This window comes from Hyaena hyaena, unplaced genomic scaffold, assembly GCF_003009895.1.
Source record: "Hyaena hyaena isolate Hyena2069 unplaced genomic scaffold, ASM300989v1 scaffold_913, whole genome shotgun sequence".
In the NCBI taxonomy this organism is placed as follows: Eukaryota; Metazoa; Chordata; class Mammalia; order Carnivora; family Hyaenidae; genus Hyaena; species Hyaena hyaena.
Window position 1 is genome coordinate 673,058 of NW_024081546.1, and position 19,844 is coordinate 692,901.

The following is a 19,844-nucleotide window of genomic DNA, read 5'->3' on the forward strand; positions in this document are numbered from 1 at the left end:
ATATTACACAAAAGATTGATGTAGTATTCAAAATGTAGATCTTTATCTTATGAGCAATTATCCAATGCCTAGGGCATTGCTCAAAGAGAAGTGAGTCCAAATAATGGGACCTCCTGTGTGTTATTTGACAAGAGAACTCTGCAAGGATCATGAAGCAAAAGAACAAAGCTACCTTCACTTGGAAGCTTGAAACAACTAATTGACTTCCTAGATTAGATATAACTTTTTTTTCTTGGATATGTGGCAGGGACATGAAGGTTTGAAAGGACTTTAGTTCATTGCTTTCATAATAGTTTCATCAATGTGAATGATCAAAGGTGTGCCTTGAATATAGGTCATTCATTTTTCAATTAAAAAAAATATATGGGGCACCTGAGGGGCTCAATTGGTCAAGCATCCAACTCTTGATTTTGGCTCAGGTCATGATCTCACGGTTTGTGAGTTCAAGCCCTACATTGTGCTCTGTGCTGACAGCATGGAGCCTCCTTGGGATTCTCCCTCTCTCCCTCTCTCTCGGCCCCTCCTGCTTTCTCTCTTTCAAAATAAATAAATAAACTTTAAAAAAGGAGAAAAAGCATATTGAAGTCATACTAGATGCTGCAGTGACAAAGATATAAATGAAATTCATTTATATCACACTGGATATTGTTCTCAGAGAATGCTCAATATATATTTTGCAACAGAATATTTTGGAAAGTGTAATTATTGCAAATATAATATTCTAATACTGATTCTAAAACAGAAACACAATTAGAGTCCTAAAACAGATAAGACTCTATATTTAAAAAATATTTGATTGGATATATATGAATTTAGGAATACATGTCATTGTTTTGATTTCAAACTTTTTATTAAAGGCTTAATATAAGTATGTATATACACATACATATAAATATATGCAATTAGTAGTGTTGGGCTCTTTGAGATGTTACCTAACAAAAACTCTTCCAAAAGTTTTCCAAAATCCTTCCTTAAAGGTCAAGTCTCTTTGGCTAAACATATACAGTATTTTTCCCCCACGCCTTCCCCTCCTCTCTAGTAACTATCAGTTTGTTTTCTGTAATTAAAAATCTGTTTCTTGCTTTGTCTTTCTGTCTTATTTTCCCCCTTTGCCTGTTTGTTTTGTTTCTTAAATTACACATGAGTGAAATAATATGGTGTTTGTTTTTTTCTGACTTATTCTGCATAGCATAATACTCTCTAGCTGCATCCATGTCATTGCAAGTGGCAAGATTTCATTCTTTTCATGGTTGCATAATTTTCCATTTTATACATAACACACACACACACACACACACACAAAAACACAAAACACATCTTTATCCATTCTTTAATCAATGGACATTTGGGTTGCTTTCATACCTTGGCTATTGTAGATAATGCTGCTTTAAACATAGGGCTCCTTGTATCCTATGAATTAGTGTGCTCCTATCCTTTAGTGTGATTCAGTAATTTATTCAATAGTGCCATCACTGGACTGTCTACCTCTCCAGTCCTCTCATTAGCTTTATTATATAGCAGCTTCCTCACTTCCTCTCTCAGAAATTTGGGTAAATTTTTTGCCCCCTTGTTTATGAATACTGTCACATGATTTGCTTTGGCCAATGAGATGTATGTTGTTGTTAGGGAAGCAGAAACTTGCAAACTGCTCATGCATTTACCCTTCTGTTTGTGGTCACCTCTCTTTATCATGAAAATGTGCTTGAACTAGCCTACAGTATACAAATTTGAGACAATCTGATATAAACTGAAAGCTAGTCAACCCCCCCACACACTGTTGAGCACATAGCCAAGATCTACAGAGTCACTGATTGGACGCTGCTGAGCACAGAGACATTAACAAGCCAATCTGAGACAAGAAGATCTACAAAAGTTGGCTTAGAGACTCATGACTTAAATTAAAAGTTATTGCTTTAAGCCAATGAATTTGAAGTGGTGTTATTGCAGCATACTGGCACATTTTGGTGGCAATAGATATTGTAGAAAAAAATGTTTCTTTTATATATCTTCTCCATTTAAATTTTTTTCATGTTTATTTATTTTTGAGAGAGAGAGACAGACAGCACAAGCAAGAGAGGGGCAGAGAGAGAGGGAGAGATATAATCCAAAGCAGGCTCTAGGCTCTGAGCTATCAGTACAGAGCCTAATGGGGGGCTTGAACCCACAATCTGTGAGATCATGACTGGAGCTGAAGTTAGATGATTAATAAACTGAACCATTCAGGTGCCCCTACAACTATTCATACCTTTTTAAACAATTGAAACTGACTTAAAAAATGTATGTATTTATTTATTTATTTAGAGAGATGGGCATGGGCAGTGAGAGGGAAAGAGAATCCCAAGTAGGTGCTATGCTGTTAGCACAGAGCCTGATGTGGGACTCCATCCCAGGACACAGTAGATCATGGTATGAGCCTAAATCAAGAGTTTGCCATTTAACTGACTGAGTCACCCAGGCACCTGAACCTAACTTTCAGATTTATCTTTTCATGATTTAGTTTTGTTGAGCTACACAATTCTTTATGCTGATTAATTTCATTCAGGATGTATTTGTGTCAAGCATAGAGGTTTTTAATTAATACAAAACACTTTTTATGACTTCTCTTATGTTTGTCCCATTGTTAATTTTGACTGGCATATGGGAAGTGTGAAGAAAAATGTCTTTGTTACTTACCGTGTAATACTCAGATCCAAAGTACTTCAATTTTAATTATGATCCAATAGTTTTATCGCCATCAAATACTCCACTTTTCATAGTCACTGATATATTAATAAACTAAAAGATATTAGTTCCCTCTTATTAGAAGATATTTTCTTGAACTTTCCTTCTTAATCAAGTTGTACCTAATATAAATATAGATATTTTCAGTAATTTAATGAAGTATTTGATGACATACATATTTTCTACAAAGAAAGTTAATGTTTTTCTAAGCGGTGTTTTTCTTTATGAAACTTGACAATCAAAACAATTAAGGGTTTCCACTTCCAGAAAGAACTGTCATAAACAAATTTGTCATAAACAAATTCCAGTATAAATCACTGTATAGCATTATTATTTTTATTTATTAGCAATAAATTACACAGGTATCTAAATAAATATATCTAAAAAATTCATCTTGAGTTTCTGATCAAATATGGAGTATTATTTTTGCCAAATATTAAATAAATCAAAGGGTATGAAGGATGATAATTAGGTAGTTTTCAGAATATTGGATCATCAAAGAGGAACTACTCTCTGGATAGAAATTCATGCTTATAAATATTTCAAATGCATGTTTACTTGAGTAATGGAAAAATATTTACCATTTTTGAAATAAGACAAATATTCTAACATACCTAAACCCGGTTACAAAATTTAAACTTCAAATGCCCATGATCTTAATGCTATTTATTGTTCCCTTGAAAAAAAAATTAAAAAAAAAAAAAAAGATGCCTGGGTGGCTCGGTCGGTTAAGCGTCCGACTTCGGCTCAGCTCATGATCTTACGGTCAATGGGTTCGATTCCCGTGTCGGGCTCTGTGCTGACAGCTCAGAGCCTGGAGCCTGCTTCAGATTCTGTGTCTCCCTGTCTCTCTGACCTCCCCTGCTCATGCTGTGTGTGTGTCACTCTCTCTCCCTCAGAAATAAATAAAACATTTTTTAAAAATTTAAAAAATAGTTCCCTTGGCATGATCCTTGTCCCTGTTGCCCTAGAAGGTTCAGTTTTTGCTTGTGTCTTCTGAGTGTTTCCTGTCCCTTGTCCACTCCACCACTGCATTTAACCAGTGCTCTTTTAACACTTTACTTTCTTACTTAATTTTACATCATCTGTGGAGTATCCCATCTAAAAATGTATTGTTTTATATTATCATGTCTCATACTCTGCAATGTTCTAAATGTCTCTTTGCCTCCTCTGTGCCCACAGGGAAATATTTTTGACAATTCAGAAGTTATTTTTCTTTAACTGATTTACTATCATGCTGGTACCCACCTTAAAATAATCAGAATTTGATGGCTCACCTTACATATAAAGAAACTAAAAAACTTGTGTACTGCTTATTAATGTATCATTTAACAACATTGTGAATACAAGAAGGATACAATGATATTGAAGTGGTAGAAAATGCAACATAATAGAAGTTTAATAAGGTAAAAGAGATATCTTTCTCACCTAAAAGAAGTCTAGACATAATCAACCCAAGTATGGATTATTGTCTTGGCTCCACAATCTCTATAGAACCCAGGCTCCTTACAATGGTCTAATCTACAATCCCAAATATGGAAGTTTATTCTCCTGTTCCCAGATGACTGCTAGAATACCAACCAGCTTTGTATTTTAAGGTTGGGAACAGAAGTGAAGAACACAGGCCCTCCTGTAAAGGCTCTTCCAGGAGATGACATGAAGCACTTTTCCTTACATCAGAGCAAGAGAACTTTAAGAGAACTTTGTCCATCAGAGCACTGACAAAACATAGCTGCAAGAGAACCCAGAGAAAGTAGTGTTTTACTAAGACAACATTTTTTTAACCTAAAAATTAAAGTTCTTATTACTGAAAAAGAATAGAATAATGGAACATGAAAGAAATGGCATCTATGCCACAGTACTATTGTTTCAATTTGTTCAGGAAACCAAGACTCCTAGTTGCTAAACTATTTGTAGAGCTTTATACAGCATGGTAGTATCAATTTATTCTGTACTTAGGAGTATCCGACTACACACACTTGTTCTTATTTCTGTAGCATATAATCTATTTCAAGGTAAATGTTGAATAAACTATGACTGTAACCTAGATTTTATTCCTTACCTATTTTTCATCTCATCATATTTGTATTTATATTTGTTGGTATGCAGTATATATTTTAATCACAAAGTATCTACTGCTACTCATAAAAATTCAAACACTTTCTTTTTAAAAAAAAATTATGTTTTTACTTATTTCTGAGAGAGAGAGAGACTGTGTGAGAAGGGCAGGGCCAGAGAGAGAAGAAGACACAGAATCTGAAACAGGCTCCAGGCTCTGAGCTGACTGTCAGCACAGAGCCTCATGCGGGGCTAGAACCCACGAACCATGAGATCATGACCTGAGATGAAGTCAGATGCTTAACGGACTGAACCACCCAGGTGCCCCAAACAATTTCATACTCTACTTTTTTATCCTATAGGTCCTACTACACGAGATGTTTTTCTTATTTTATGTATTTGTATTCATCCATCTTCAGGAACTGTCTTGTTCAGATCTATCTAGAAAAGAAATGAGTTCTTCTTTTGTATACCCCACCTTACAAAACATATTTGTTTTTTGTAGTCACTAATATTATAGAGGCCTATTTTCACTATTATTTTCTTTCCATTTATAAGACATAAAAAGTCTCTGCCACATAGAAGGTGTTATGAGCTGAATATGCCCCCCCCCAAAATAAATCTTATGGTAATGCCCTAAGCCCCCATACTATAGAATGTAACTCTAATTGTAGATAGGACTTTTATGGAGGTGATTAAGTTAAAATAAGGCCATAAAGTAGACTCTAATTCAATTTGACTGGTGTTCTTATAAGAACAGGAAATTTGGACAAACAGAGACCAAGAGCTAGCTCTTGTACACAGAGGAGAGAACATGTGGGTCAAGCAAGAAAGCAGTCATCAGCAAGCAAAGAGAAAGACCTCAGGAGAAACTAAACCTGCTGACACCTTGACCTTGGACTTTTAGCCTCCAAATATGTGAGAAAATACATTTCTGAAAGCACTCAGTCTGTGGTATTTTGTCATGGCAACCCTAGCAAACAAAGCAAAATTCATTTAATGAATGTTTATTTAATGAAAACTTACTAAAAATCCATACTTGAGAACAGAGAATATCTATATCAAAAAATAAAATAAGGTCAATACTATAAATAGCAGGAAAAAATATCAGGATATATGTTATTAGCATATCACTCCTCTTGACCAGAATGGTACCTAGCAAACAGGCTAGTCTTTGAACCTAACATATAGGCTTTGTTATAAGTCTACTTTCAGTTATGGAATAAAGAAATCCTGAGAGTAAAAGGCACAGCAAAGGGAATATAGTCAATGTTATTGTAATAGCTCTGTATGGTGATATGTGGTAGCTATACTTGTATTGAGCATAGCGTAACAAAGACACAAGTTGAAGAACTATGTTGTACACCTGAAACTAATGTGACATGTTGTGCCAACTATACACAAATTTAAAAAAATAACAAAAACTTTTATTTCACAGATTATAATACAAACATTAGCTTTCATCTTACATAATGGGCAATATTGAATGTGCTAATCCTTTCTCGTCCTTTAGCCCTTAAATTATAATTATATATTCATTATATTGCTTGATCATTACATTTTAAAATTTAGACATATCAAAACCAGGCAGGACTAGCTTCAAAATCTTAGGGGCCTCGTTCCTCTGAAAATGCAGAGTTCCATGTTCAAAAAGCACTAAGAATTTCAAGATGACAAGGACATTAAGCCAAGTAAAGCCCTTCTGGTCCTAGAATCTTGTGTGACAGCACACCTCACACACCTTTGAAGCTGGCATTAAAGTTTTATGGTTATGGATTAAGACAGACATCACTGTGGTTTATCATTAATGTATGGCATATTTCTTTCCTCTGATGTTTCCCTAACCTGCTGATGACTACCTCTAAGGTAACTTTTCCCAGCATTATTACACATATCTTTTCACAAAGGACTACCTCCTATCTTTCCAGGGTCTTCAAGGATACCCAAAGGATTCATCTTTCACTCCCCTCATGGTGAATGAGTGTGAATGTGTTTATAAAATACAAACACACACCTCACCAGTACCATGTGCTATACAAATATAAAACAAATTAAGTGGTATGTAGAAAGCCATAATGTCAATAAATTCTGTTTTTTAACAAAGCTTTTTTCTTTATTTTATCTGGCTTTTTAACATTCAGCAACTTATTAAGTTAATTTGAAGTCAGAAAATTATTATGCTAATTTGCATTTTTAGCTCAGGAAGTTTTTTTGAAGTATATCATCTATCTCTGCCAAGTGCAATATTGTATGTTCTTAAAGTTGTAGGGTTCTGCACGACTCATTGCCAATCACTTATAAGCTGTTGCAAAATTGGAAATCCTCACAAAGTGTTCCACTAACAAAATCCTTAATGCTCTGATTATGAAATACGAACACCTTTAAAGTGTTTACCTCAAAAAAGAACAAACAGAAAGAAAGGAAGAAAGTCGTGGTGACTTTGCACACTGTTTTCAGAAATATATTATCTGGCAGTGCTGCTAAGCCTCTCTGAAAGAGGTTTTCTTATGGTTACTAGATTTTATGCAACCAACTACAATGAAAACAAGAGACTCAACCATAGGAACTGAGGTAAAATGATATTTTGTGAAAATAGGTTTTTTTTTTAAATTATGACAGTTAACAGTAGACCTAAAAGGGACATGTTAAAGATGTATTCTATTGCACATCTATAAAAATTCCTTTAGATTCATTAGAATAGAGAAAATCTTCATATTTTACCCTAAGAAAGAAATACCAAGCTTGAATCAACTTGGCTTTAAAAGTAAAGAGATTGATTATTTTACTTCAGATATGTCTAGAGATAAAATGGACTTCAAGCCCAGAATATTAGGGCTCTGCTTCTGGTTTTACAGGATTCTCTAGATTTTGCCTTCCTCAATAATTACTGTGAGACAGCTGTAGCAGCACTAAGGTTTACATGGATGGAGAATACCAGAAGGATAGAGGGCTTCCCCCTGCCCCCTTCAATCAATGGCTACTTACTGGAGCAAAGAATCCTTTCCCAGGAAACTTTCAGGAGGGTCCCTAACAGAAACATATGTGGAATCATAACTCAGTCACTATTAAGATAAAACTAATTATTTGGACTGAGTTATCTAACAGTTGGCTTCCTCTAGGGAAGGTTGCCATTTAAATTTGAAGTATTAACTGGTGCACCAATAAACAAACAAACAAACAAACATATTTCTTTCTACATGGAAAGGTCATCTTCGTTCAGTATCAGCTCTGTCTCCCATCAGCTTCAGGGTGGCCTAGAGCTGAGAGAGTAGCTTATATGTGAGCAAGGACAGAGTGAGAAAGAGAATAAGAGGCAACCACACACTGACTCTTAATCCAGAAGTGCACACTTCTCTTCTCTTTACTTTCTATTGTGTAAAGCATTTCTCACGCCCAGGCCTGACACTGATAGCACCAGGAATCATTCTTCCTCAAAAAGAGGCCCCCTAAAAAATTGGTCTGATGAAAAAGACAATTCGTATTGACAACAGGGCAATATGCCATGAGGGTGAACAGGGGAAGCCCATTGCTGGTCACCTCTGTGGTGTCTTTATCATTCATTGTTGATCTTCAGTGTAATTGCATTTTGTAGGACAGCAAGTAGCACCAAAGAAAGGATAATTTGAGATCCACTTAGAATCCACCAATTCAGCCTTTTAGGTGGAAACATAGATAAGAAGGATATTTTAATTTCTGACCCAAATAGAGGAAGTAGATTATTTATACCTGCCTATTTCTCAAGTTCCTTAACTTCTGCACATATTTTCTTTAGTTCGTAAGCTTTGAATGATTGTTTCCTGATTTTGTTTGCTTGTTTAAAGTCATAAAAAGCACCACACATATCTAGGATTTTTCCTTGTAAATATTGGCAGCGTTTCCGTAGTTATTAACAATAATTGACAGTACATAAAAAGCAAGGATTATCTTATGTGGAGGCTACCAAAGTTGTGTACATTCTCTTTTTCATAAAATATCATTACAGTTCATATTTTTTTCTACTAAGAGATGTATCTTTTAATATTAAACCATTATATTTAACTACTTTCTTTCACCATTACAACATCTATCTCTGTGAAATGTATAACATCAAAATTGGGAAAGATGTAAAAACCCATATATTTTTGGATGACACATCTATTGTCTAGAAGTCATAAGGTATACACAAAATACAAAATATAAAAATGACTGCAAATGATCCATGAATTTAGCAAGTTTTTTTTTTTTAATTTTTAAATTTATTTATTTTTGAGAGAGTGATAAGGGGAGGAGCAGAAAGAGAGAAGGAGACACAGAAACTGAAGCAGGCTCCAGGCTCTGAGCTGTCAGCACAGAGCCGGACGTAAGGCTGGCACTCACAGACTGAGATCACGACCTGAGCTAGTCAGACGCTCAACTGACAGAGCCGCCGAGGTGCCCCAAGTTTTTAATACTGTAAGAGAAAGCTGAATTTGGACCTTGCAGTTTTAGCTTAGATATCAGTCTTGGAGCAAATCTCATGGCATAGGATCTTTCCTGATTCATGTCACTTGCTTAGGGTCTCAATACGCATCAGAAGAGTTTTCCTGAAAACTGTTTTGGCAAGTGCTGTGGTTTGTTCTCCAAGCACAATTCACCAAACAATAGAAAGTACATAGCCAGAAAGAAAGAAAGAGATGGCTGAAGGCAAAGGGGATTTTTCCCAACAGGTGACCCTCTTTTGTGTCTGTTTGTCATTGTATAATCTCTGAAAGTGACATAGATTATGGAATATATCGTAATTGATATAAGCAAAGTATCTATTTTGGGGAGAAGAGGACATATTTCAGGACTGGAGTTAGGGAACAGACTCCAAGAAGTATCATTTATATTAATTATTTTTTCCAAATGTTACCCTTCATTTAAATTTTACATTAATTAAGCATTGTGATTATCCATGTTATAGAATTTTGTCTTGTTGGATATCCCACTTGCTGGGACTTTATAATAATTAAGAAATTTTCATTCTAAGTAAGGGAAGGAATTACAAGTAGGTCTTATAAAAATTTTAGACTAGGAAAGGGGAAGATGAGAAAGCAAATTTCTTGCTTTTTCTCATTCTTCCTGCAATTTTGTTTCCTTTGTATCTGTCTGTACGTTCTGACAAATGTACCTGGCTGTTTAAGTTTTACCAAGTATGCTCCAAAATGGTAGATTTAGACACTAGGTCTGCATGACTTTTTTCATTGTAGAACCTTCCAGCATTCAAACCATTTTCCCCTTCCATCTTCATATTTTTGTAAGAGGAAATTACCCAGGTTAAATCTCTCTCCTAAACGACTGTGGTTGGAGGGATGGAATTTTATAAGTAAAATTCCTGGCTTTTCTGCAAAACAAAGGAGGACTGGGAGGGGTTTGGGGGGGTTAGATCTAAAAAACTGTGGATATGCAAGCGGAGGAAATGGTTCTAATAGGAGGTGGTTTTTTTTTTTTTTTAATTCAATAGATTGAGGCTGATGCTAGTAAGGAGTGAAAGAAAAAGTGCAGTTGTATTCATTGTACATATAATATTTTATGAAGGCTAAGAGGTCATTCAGCAGTAAGCACAGGTAATGAGATATATCTTTACCCTGTACTATACTGATCAGACCAGTAAATATGGTCAACTGACAAATTATAGGGTATTGTTTCTTACTTTTTTCTTTGTTGATTTTAAGTAAAGCTATTTGTTATAATTCAGGTTATATGAAGAACAAAATTTGCCAATGTTTTCACGTTTCAAAGATTTGTGCTAGTGTTATGGAAGCACCATATAAACCACTAAAATCCATGGAAAATAAAAAGAAATTATAGCAAAATTTCAACTTATTCAAAGGCTGGCAATTTTATTAAAGCAAATAAAAATAAACAGAATAGAGAGAGGAGCAATGGATAGGAAGTTACTAAGAAAATATGAACATGGTTTATTTCAAATATAGGAAATTGAAAATAGAGGAAAGACATAGAAGTAACAGAAAATAGAAGCAACATTTTGATAAATGGAAGATGGATGATAGAATGTTGAAAAATATCACCAACATCTTAATTTTAGAAAATATATTTTCCCCAAGTTTTTAAAAAAATAGCTTCAAATAAAATATAAAAGAAACATAAATTATGTGGTAATGGAAGACGAAAACTTCCCACTCTGTCTATGAGACATTTCCTCTATTTGCTTTTTTTAAAAAAATTTTTTAAATGTTTTATTTATTTCTGAGAGAGAGAGAGACAACATGAACAGGGGACAGTCAGAGAGAGAGGGAGATACAGAATCTGAAACAGGCTCCAGGCTCTGAGCTAGCTGTCAGCACAGAGCCCTACACAGGGCTTGAACCCACGAATGGTGAGAGCATGACCTGAGCTGAAGTCTGATGCTTAACCGACTAAGCCACCCAGGTGCCCCTCTATTTGCTTATAAGAGTCAAAAAGGTGGGGCACCTGGGTGGCTTAGTCGGTTAAGCATCTGACTTTTGCTTAGGTCATGATCTCACGGTTCGTGGGTTTGAGCCCGGCGTGGGCTCTGTGCTGACTGCCAGCTCAGAGCCTGGAGCCTGTTTCAGTCTGTGACTCCCTTTCTCTCTGACCCTCCCCTGCTCACACTGTCTCTCTCTCTCTCTCTCCTAGAAATAAATAAAACGTTAAAAAAAAAAAAAGAGTCAAAAAGGTAACATCTATGGCTGATGCAGCCACATAGGTATCAAGAGTGCACAAGCCATTGGGGATCTTGGAGAATACAGTCCCCACCTAATAATGTGTACACTGATAAGAAGAATCAAAACATTACTGTCCTGTCCAATAAAACTTACTTGAGAGCATTTGAGATCCTCTATATTCAGAAGAAAAGGGATGGCAGTTTTGATTTGTTTTTTCCCCTGTGTTTCCAGCATTAAAATTCTGTCTCTTCAATCAAGGTTTGATTTCTTGGTATTTAATTTGGTAGCTGGAGGTAATATAAATTTTCAAAACCACATCTGTAGTTTTATTTTATAGGTCTATTTATTGTGTTTATTATTTATATTTTGAGACTTTGGCATTTTCTATATACTTTCCTTGAGAAAATGAATTTACTATCATTTGGAGCACAAGACCAAAAGAATTAACAACATGTACTAAGCTAGTATTTGCTGCCTATGAAATTCAAAGTTAAACACACACACATACACTTACACACACATGCACTCAGAAACAGAAAACAACTTCCTTCAATCTGCTGGCTGCAGTGTGTTTGAAGCTTAAATGATAATTGAATTTTATGGGCTTTAACTTTTTCTTGGATGATGAATGTTTCATATTCAAAAATAATAATTATAAAGTAAATGAAATAATTACCTAAGCTAAGCACAAATTGATATAATTCCCTTTTGGCTCAAACGAATATGCCATTATACATATAAGCTTTTATGAAGGAATATTACTTTGTGAAAAAATATCTAAAAATAGAATGTTATTATGATTCATAACAAGAAAATTATCAAAATGATTTTGAGAAAAATTGAAGTCAATTTTTGTTTTTTCTTAAACTTGTAGTCTATGTTAAAAGACTTAAGATAAAAAATCACATGAATGTGAGAAGTTTTACTTGTTGATTTTTTTAAGGTAGAGCTTAGAGAGAAATTTAAGGCAGGAGCTAGACTAAGTTTTTAAATATTAAGGATTTAAGATTTCATCTTTAAAAGACTGAATTCCAGGTTGCATGGGTGGTTCAGCCGGTTAAGCATCTGACTTCAGCTCAGGTCATGATCTCATGGTTAGTGAATTCAAGCCCAGCATGGGGCTCTGTGATGACAGCTCAGAGCTTGGAGCCTGCTTTGAATTCTGTGTCTCCCTCTTTCTCTGCCCCTCCCCACCTCTGTCTCTCAAAAATAAATAAATATTAAAAAAATAAATAAAGGGATGATTACCTAAGGTACATTTCTATTGTTATCACACTCTGAGCTTCATTTCTATATTTAAATGCTATCTAAATATGTTCACATAGATCTATTACCATCTTTTAAAAACTGAGCCTGTAATATTTCCCACTAAAATATCTATGCTTTCTGTTTCTTAATGCAAACTTGAGTGGTGCATTCAGTATAATGATTTGTATCCATACTTACTTAAAACTTTTTCAGGGTTGCCTGGGTGGCTCAGTCGGTTGAGCATCCAACTTCAGCTCAGGAGGTCAGAGACTGGAGCCTGCTTCAGAGTCTGTGTTTCTCTCTCTCTTCACCCCTCCTCCACTTGCATTCTGTTTCTCTCTCAAAAAAAAAAACAACCCATTAATTTGAAAAATATATTATTATAAGCTTTTTCAATAAGAAAGTAAAGATAAATCAATTTAAAAATTAGAAAAATGTCACTTGTGAAGAGAAATGAAAATTAAAGTACAGAAAAATGTTAATAAAACATACCATAAACATGTTGAGGGAGATAGGGAGCCACTATAACAACTTTACATATTTTGGTGAGAGCATATATTGAAATAATCATTGTAGGAAATATTTAGGAGATGAACTAAAAGTACATATATATAAATAAGTATAAATATACATATAAATCAAGTGTATATATATTATAAGTAATATATACTTAAATATAGTATAAATCTATTATGTGTAAAGTACATACATTATTTACATATATATGAAATCAAATTATAAAGCATACCATCTTCTAGGTACAAAATCAATATAAGCAAACAAGTGCTTATGTCCACCAAAGCATGTAAAATTAAATTTAAAGGACATTTATTTGTAATAAAAAAATGGAAAGATTAAAATGTTCATTATCAGTAGAATATGTTATATTGTATTTTTTATATAATTGAATAACACATGACAAAGAAAAAATGTACAGTATCTCTAAATTAATACAGAGATGTTCCATGTTCATGGATTAGAATACTCATCTTCCCACATTAATTTATATGTGATTAATGCATATAAATTAATCAATGCAATTAATCAATTGCAATTTAATCAATATGCCAGCAAGCTATTTTGTGGATTCACAAAGTGACTCTAAAATTTATATATTAAGAAAAAGGTCACCACAGTACTGAAAAGGAACATAGGTGGAGGTCTGATATTATTTGGTATTGAGACCAATCTACTATAAAGCTATGTGATCAAGAAAGCATAGTTTTGGTGAAAAAGTAAATGCATAGATCAATAGAGTAAGCAGCTCAGAAAAAGATCCAAATAAATGTTTGACAGAGGAACAAAGGCAATTCAGTGGAGAAATTACATTCTTTCAACAAAGGGTGCTGGTACAGTTGGATATGCAATGCAAAAAGAAAGGGAGATAGAGGAAGGGGTTGGAGACAGAGAGAGAGAGACAGAGAGAGAGAGAGAGAGAAAAAGAGAGGGAGATAGAGACAGAGAGAAGATGCAGATGTTATATCTGTCTCCAAAATTAACTCAGAGTGGATCATAGGCCTAAATGTAAAATATGAAACTATAGAATGTCTAAAAGACAACAAATGAGAAAAATCAGCCTTGGGGTTCAGAATGACCTTTTTACTACAATACCCAAAGAACAATCCATGGGGCTGTGGGGGGTGATGTTTTTGTTTGCTTGAAATTAAAAACCTTGGCTCCGCAAAATTACTAAGACAATAAAAAGACACAGACTGGGAGAAAATATTTGTAAAACGTATATCTGATAAAAGACTTGCATCCAAAATGGATACGTATCTAAAATATATTTTAAAAAAACTCTTTAAACTCTGCAATAATGAAATACACAAATTAATAAATTTACAAAATCTCTGATTTTCAAATTAATAAATGAACAAAATCTCTGAAAAGATACCTCATGAAAGAAGATATATAGATGTCAAATAAGAATATGAAAATATGTTCGTCCTTTGCTACTCACAAATTGCAAAATAAAACAATGATACAATTACATACCCATTAGAATGGCTAAAATCCAAAAACCTGAGAACCAAATGCTGTCAAGGATGCAGAGCAACAGGAACTTTTATTCATTGCTGCCAGGAATGCAAAGTCGTACAACCACTTTGGAAGACGGGCTATCAGTCTCTTACAAAGCTAAACATAGTGTCATCCTATGATTCAATAATCACATTCCAAAATATATTCACCCAATTGAGTTGAAAACCTATGTCCGCACAATAGAACAGAAATAAATACTTGCATCAACGTTTTCATAATTTCCCCAAATTAGAAGCACCCAAAATATCCTTCAGAAGATAAATGGTTAAAAAATTGTAGTATATTTATACAAATAGAATAGAATAGAATAGAATAGAATAGAATAGAATAGAATAGAATAGAATTCAGCAATAAAAAGAGGTGAGCTATAAACTCATGTAAAAATATGGGCAAAACTTAATGCATACTTCATGTAAAAGAAGCCAGTGAAGAAAGGCTACATAGAGTATGACTTCAGTTATATGACATTTAGGAAACTACAAAATTCTACAATCAGTAAAAAAAAAAAAAAAATCAGCAAAATGATGGAAGCAAGGATTGCAAGGGATTCAAAGGAAGGTTAAGGAGGGAGAGATGAAAAGTTAGGACATATAGGATTTTAAGGTAGTGTAACTGTTTTGTATGTTACAATGATGGTGGATACATGACATTATTCATTTAAAAAAACAATAGAACTTTATGACGTAAGGAGTGACCTTTACCATATGAAATTTAAAAAAAAAAAGAAATCATTTAGAAGGTTACAGGATCCCAGGAATATATGCAAACTATGACAAGAGAATATAACTGTACTACAAATTTATGAAACAACTTCACTGAAGGATCAGAAAGAAATATACTGACCTATTTGACTTCGGAATGTAATGGAAAGGCAAAAGGAACTCTACACGAGTATGTACATTAGTGAATGAAGTTATTTCCCATGGCCCATATGGGTTAACAATGCTGATAATGCTGAAAATGTATGCTGGAATTAAACTTTAAGTAAATGGATGGCAGATGGTAAGAATCAAGTTTCTCACAGATGAGTGGGAATTTATAGATAAGCAAGGGAGGAAGTTAATGTTCCTCATACAGCAATGGACTAAAGATGGAGACATTTGTAAGAACTCATTTAACTTAATATAGGTAGAGATGGTTATAGATGAATGCGAGTCAGTATACACACATTCATCTTCCTGCTCTATCAGCTAAGAGGACCTAAAAGAAATGACAACCAGTACAATAAACATACCTACTCCCCTAGAGTTGATTTCTAATACCATTGTCCAATAAAAGTAAAAGGGATCCTGAAAGAAATGGCCGATTATAGACTAGGACACGAAATATACAAGATGAGCCTGGAGCCTCTTTTACAGATATGGAAGGAAGTCTTCAAAAACTAATAGGGTTCTCTGGGCGACTCAGTTGGTTAATCGCCCTACTTTGGCTCAGGTCATGATCTCGTGGTTCATGGGTCAAGTCCTGTGTCGTGGTCTGTGCTGACAGCTCAGAGCCTGGATCCTGCTTCAGGTGCTGTGTCTCCCTCTTTCTCTGCCCCTTCCCCACTCACACTCTGTCTCTTTCTGTCTCTCAAAGATAAATAAATATTAAAAACAATTTAAACACTAATAAAAATAACACAATGACAGAAATATGTCAAGGATATAGGAGCCAAATAAAAGAACTCTCAATGGCCAGAGTTGGGACAATCTAAGCAATAAAATAAAGTAGCACTGGATTATAATCTAAGGTATAAAACTGTTATCTGTGAGTCCATACTTACATAAATAAGTGACTGAATTGTGAAATGGAGTGTGAGAGAAAAGTATCTCATTCTGAAGAATCTCAAATCAGTAATGTAGAGACTCCACACTAAAGGAGGGGAAGCATAACTGCCCATTTCTTTTTTTTTTTAATTGTTTTTAATGTTTTTTTTTTTAAGTTATTTCTAGGAGAGAGAGAGACAGTGTGAGCAGGGGAGGGTCAGAGAGAGAGGGAGTCACAGACTCTGAAACAGCCTCCAGGCTCTGAGCTGGCAGTCAGCACAGAGCCCGACGCGAGGCTAGAACCCACGAACTGCGAGATCATGACCTAAGCGAAAGTCGGACACTTAAACGACTAAACCACCCAGGGGCCCCATAACTGCCCATTTCTTTAATGGTGCATGGTGACGGCCCCCCAAAGGGTATATAATCAAAAAGGGAAAAAAAGGAAAGACTTTACAGGGAAGAAATCTGACCAACACTGTGCCAGCCAGGTGATCAAAGCTAACACCTATAATGACAACATGTTGACAGGAAGGGCCCTTAATGATGATGAAATGAAAACATAACCTCAGTGGTCTTACTGTCAAGAAAACACAACTCCAGTGTAACAATACAAAAAAATTGCCACAGAAGGGCATCTTACAATATCCCTGACAAATATTCCTCAAAACTGTTAGGATTATCTTAAACAAGCAAAATTTGAGAAACTGTCACAGCCAGGAGGAGCCTAAGAAGACATGCTGTAGTTTCCTGGAAGAGAAAAAGGGACATTGAGCTAAAAATAAGGAATTCTGATAAAATTATGGACATTAGTTAATAATAATGCATCGGTATTGGTTCATTAATTGTATCGAGTATATCATACTAATGTAAGCTGTTAATAATAGGGTAAACTGTGTGTAGGGGTGTGAGTAATATGGGAAATCTCTGCATTATCTCCTTATTTTTCTGTATATTGAAAGGGCTTTAAAAACAAAGTGTAGCCTATTAATAAAAGTACACAATTCTTAAATAGACAAATTATTTAAATATAACGTGGAGTGAAATAAATAAGATCAAAATGTGTACATTTTTATGATTCCATTTATATGAACTTTCAAAAAATACAAGGCAAAGAATAACTATGGGGATAAAGTTCAAGGTAATGGTAAGGACTGCAAGCTTTCTGTAGTACTGACAATATTCAATATATTTATCTAAGTATGGGTTGTGCAGGTGCTTCTATATGTAAAATGCTATGTAAATCATACCTCAGTTAACTCCTAGTCCATCGTCTCTCTCTCTTTTCCTTCCTCATAGCCAAACTTCTTCAAAGTGTCACCTACACACTCGTTCCCTTTTCATTCCTTCTCCAGTCCCCTGCGGTATAGTTTCAGGTCTCATCAAAAGGTTTTTAAAAAGATCACCAATTTTTGTTTGTTTGTTTGTTTTTGCTAAAGCCAAGAGACTCTTCAGATCTCATCTTATAAGACCTAGAGACAGTCACAGTTATCATTAAACACTAGCTCCTCCCTGAAATTTTAGTTTCCTTTGCTACTTGTGTAAAAAGTATTAAAGACAGTGCGCATCTGGAGCACCTGGATGGCTCAGTGGGTTAAGTGTCCAACTTCGGCTCAGGTCATGATTTCACGGTTTGTGGGTCGAGCCCTGCGTCTGGCTCTGTGCTGACAGCCAGCTCGGAGCCTGGAGCTTGTTTCAGATCCTGTGACTTCCTCTCTCTCTGACCCTCCCCTGCTCACGTTGTCTCTCTCTCCTCTCTCTCAGAAATAAATAAAACATTAAAAAAAGATAGTGCACATCTTATTGTAATATTGTTGAGATGAATTAAGCTTATAAGACGTATATGTGCAGCTATGCCTGGAACTTAAAATTCTACAAATTATATACATGTACACACATATACATACGTATTATAACACCTAATTTCGTGTAGGGAGAGATGTACTTCCTGTTTGTTGTTTGTTAAAATTATTAATTCTAAAAACATAAAGTGTCAGTGAGTAGCGAGTTGAGAGAACTAAGGAGATGCATTTGCTAATCTTGAAAGTAAACTTCGTACAAGCACAGGGAACTTTTCTTTGAAAATATTTCCAATAGAGTTAAAGGATGTTCATGTCTTTCCTGTAGTCTCATTGCTAAGTACACATGTTTGAGGAATATTTGCACAGATAACACCAGAATCTATTACAAAATGTTCATAGAAATATTATATATAGTAAAACTAAGTATGAACCCATCAACTTAGGAGGGATAAATAATAGCTTAAAAGATGGGAATACTACAGAGAAATAAAAATCAACAGACTACCACAAGAATCTTGAACACGGATTACTCTAAAAATAGAAGGTTGAGTTAAATTGTCAAGTTCTAGAAAAATACAAAGAATTCATAATTTAATTAAAGCATTCCCATATTGATTTTCTAACATGTAATAAGCAGTTCTATATAATTTTAAATGTAATTATAATAATGTCACAAACTAAATTCCCTTCCTTTTGTTTTCCATGGATTACTGTAATATTTTTCATAAAGCCATTAAATTTCACATGTACTAAGAATAAAAGAGAGCATCACTTGTTCAAAAATATACCTAGTGAAGAATCAGCAGACATAAATAAAATTCAATAACCTATACTGCATAGAGGCATCTGAGTGGCTCAGTCGGTTAAGCATCTGACTCCTGATTTCAGCTCAATCATGATTTCATGGTTAAGAGATCCAGTCCCCTGTGTAGGACTCTGGGCTGAGTGCAAAGCCTGTTCGGGATTCTCTTTCCTCGTCTCTCTCTCTCCCTCTCCCATGCTCATGCGTGTGCACACACACTCTCTCTCCCTCTTGCTCTTTCAAAATAAATAAACATTAAAAAAAAAACTATGCTGCATAATTTTAATACCGTGGCATTACAAAGTATAGAGTTGGATATAGATATATGTATCACTTTCTTCCTTCCTTATTGTTCTTCTTAGTTCTTCGTAAAAATCTCGCGTGAGATTTTGGTCCAAACCAAAGCCTGAATACAAGAATGAACATTCCTTTCTAAATGACACAAATAAATGGGATTTCACATCCATAGGGTTAATATTCTAGAGTAAAGGTTGGCAAAATACAGCGCTAAATCTGGCATGCTACTTCTTTTTCTATCATCTGTGACCTATAATTGTTTTAATATTTTTAAAGTTTATTTATTTATTTTGAGAGAGAGGGAGTGCATATGCATGCAGGCACAAGCAGGGGCAGGGGCAGAGAGAGAGAGGGGAAAGAGAATGTCAAGCAGGCTCCACGCTGCCAGCATATGGAGCCTGAGGCAGGTTTTGACTCCACGAACCACGGGATCATGACTTTAACTGAAACCAAGAATCTAACACTCAACCGACTGAACTAC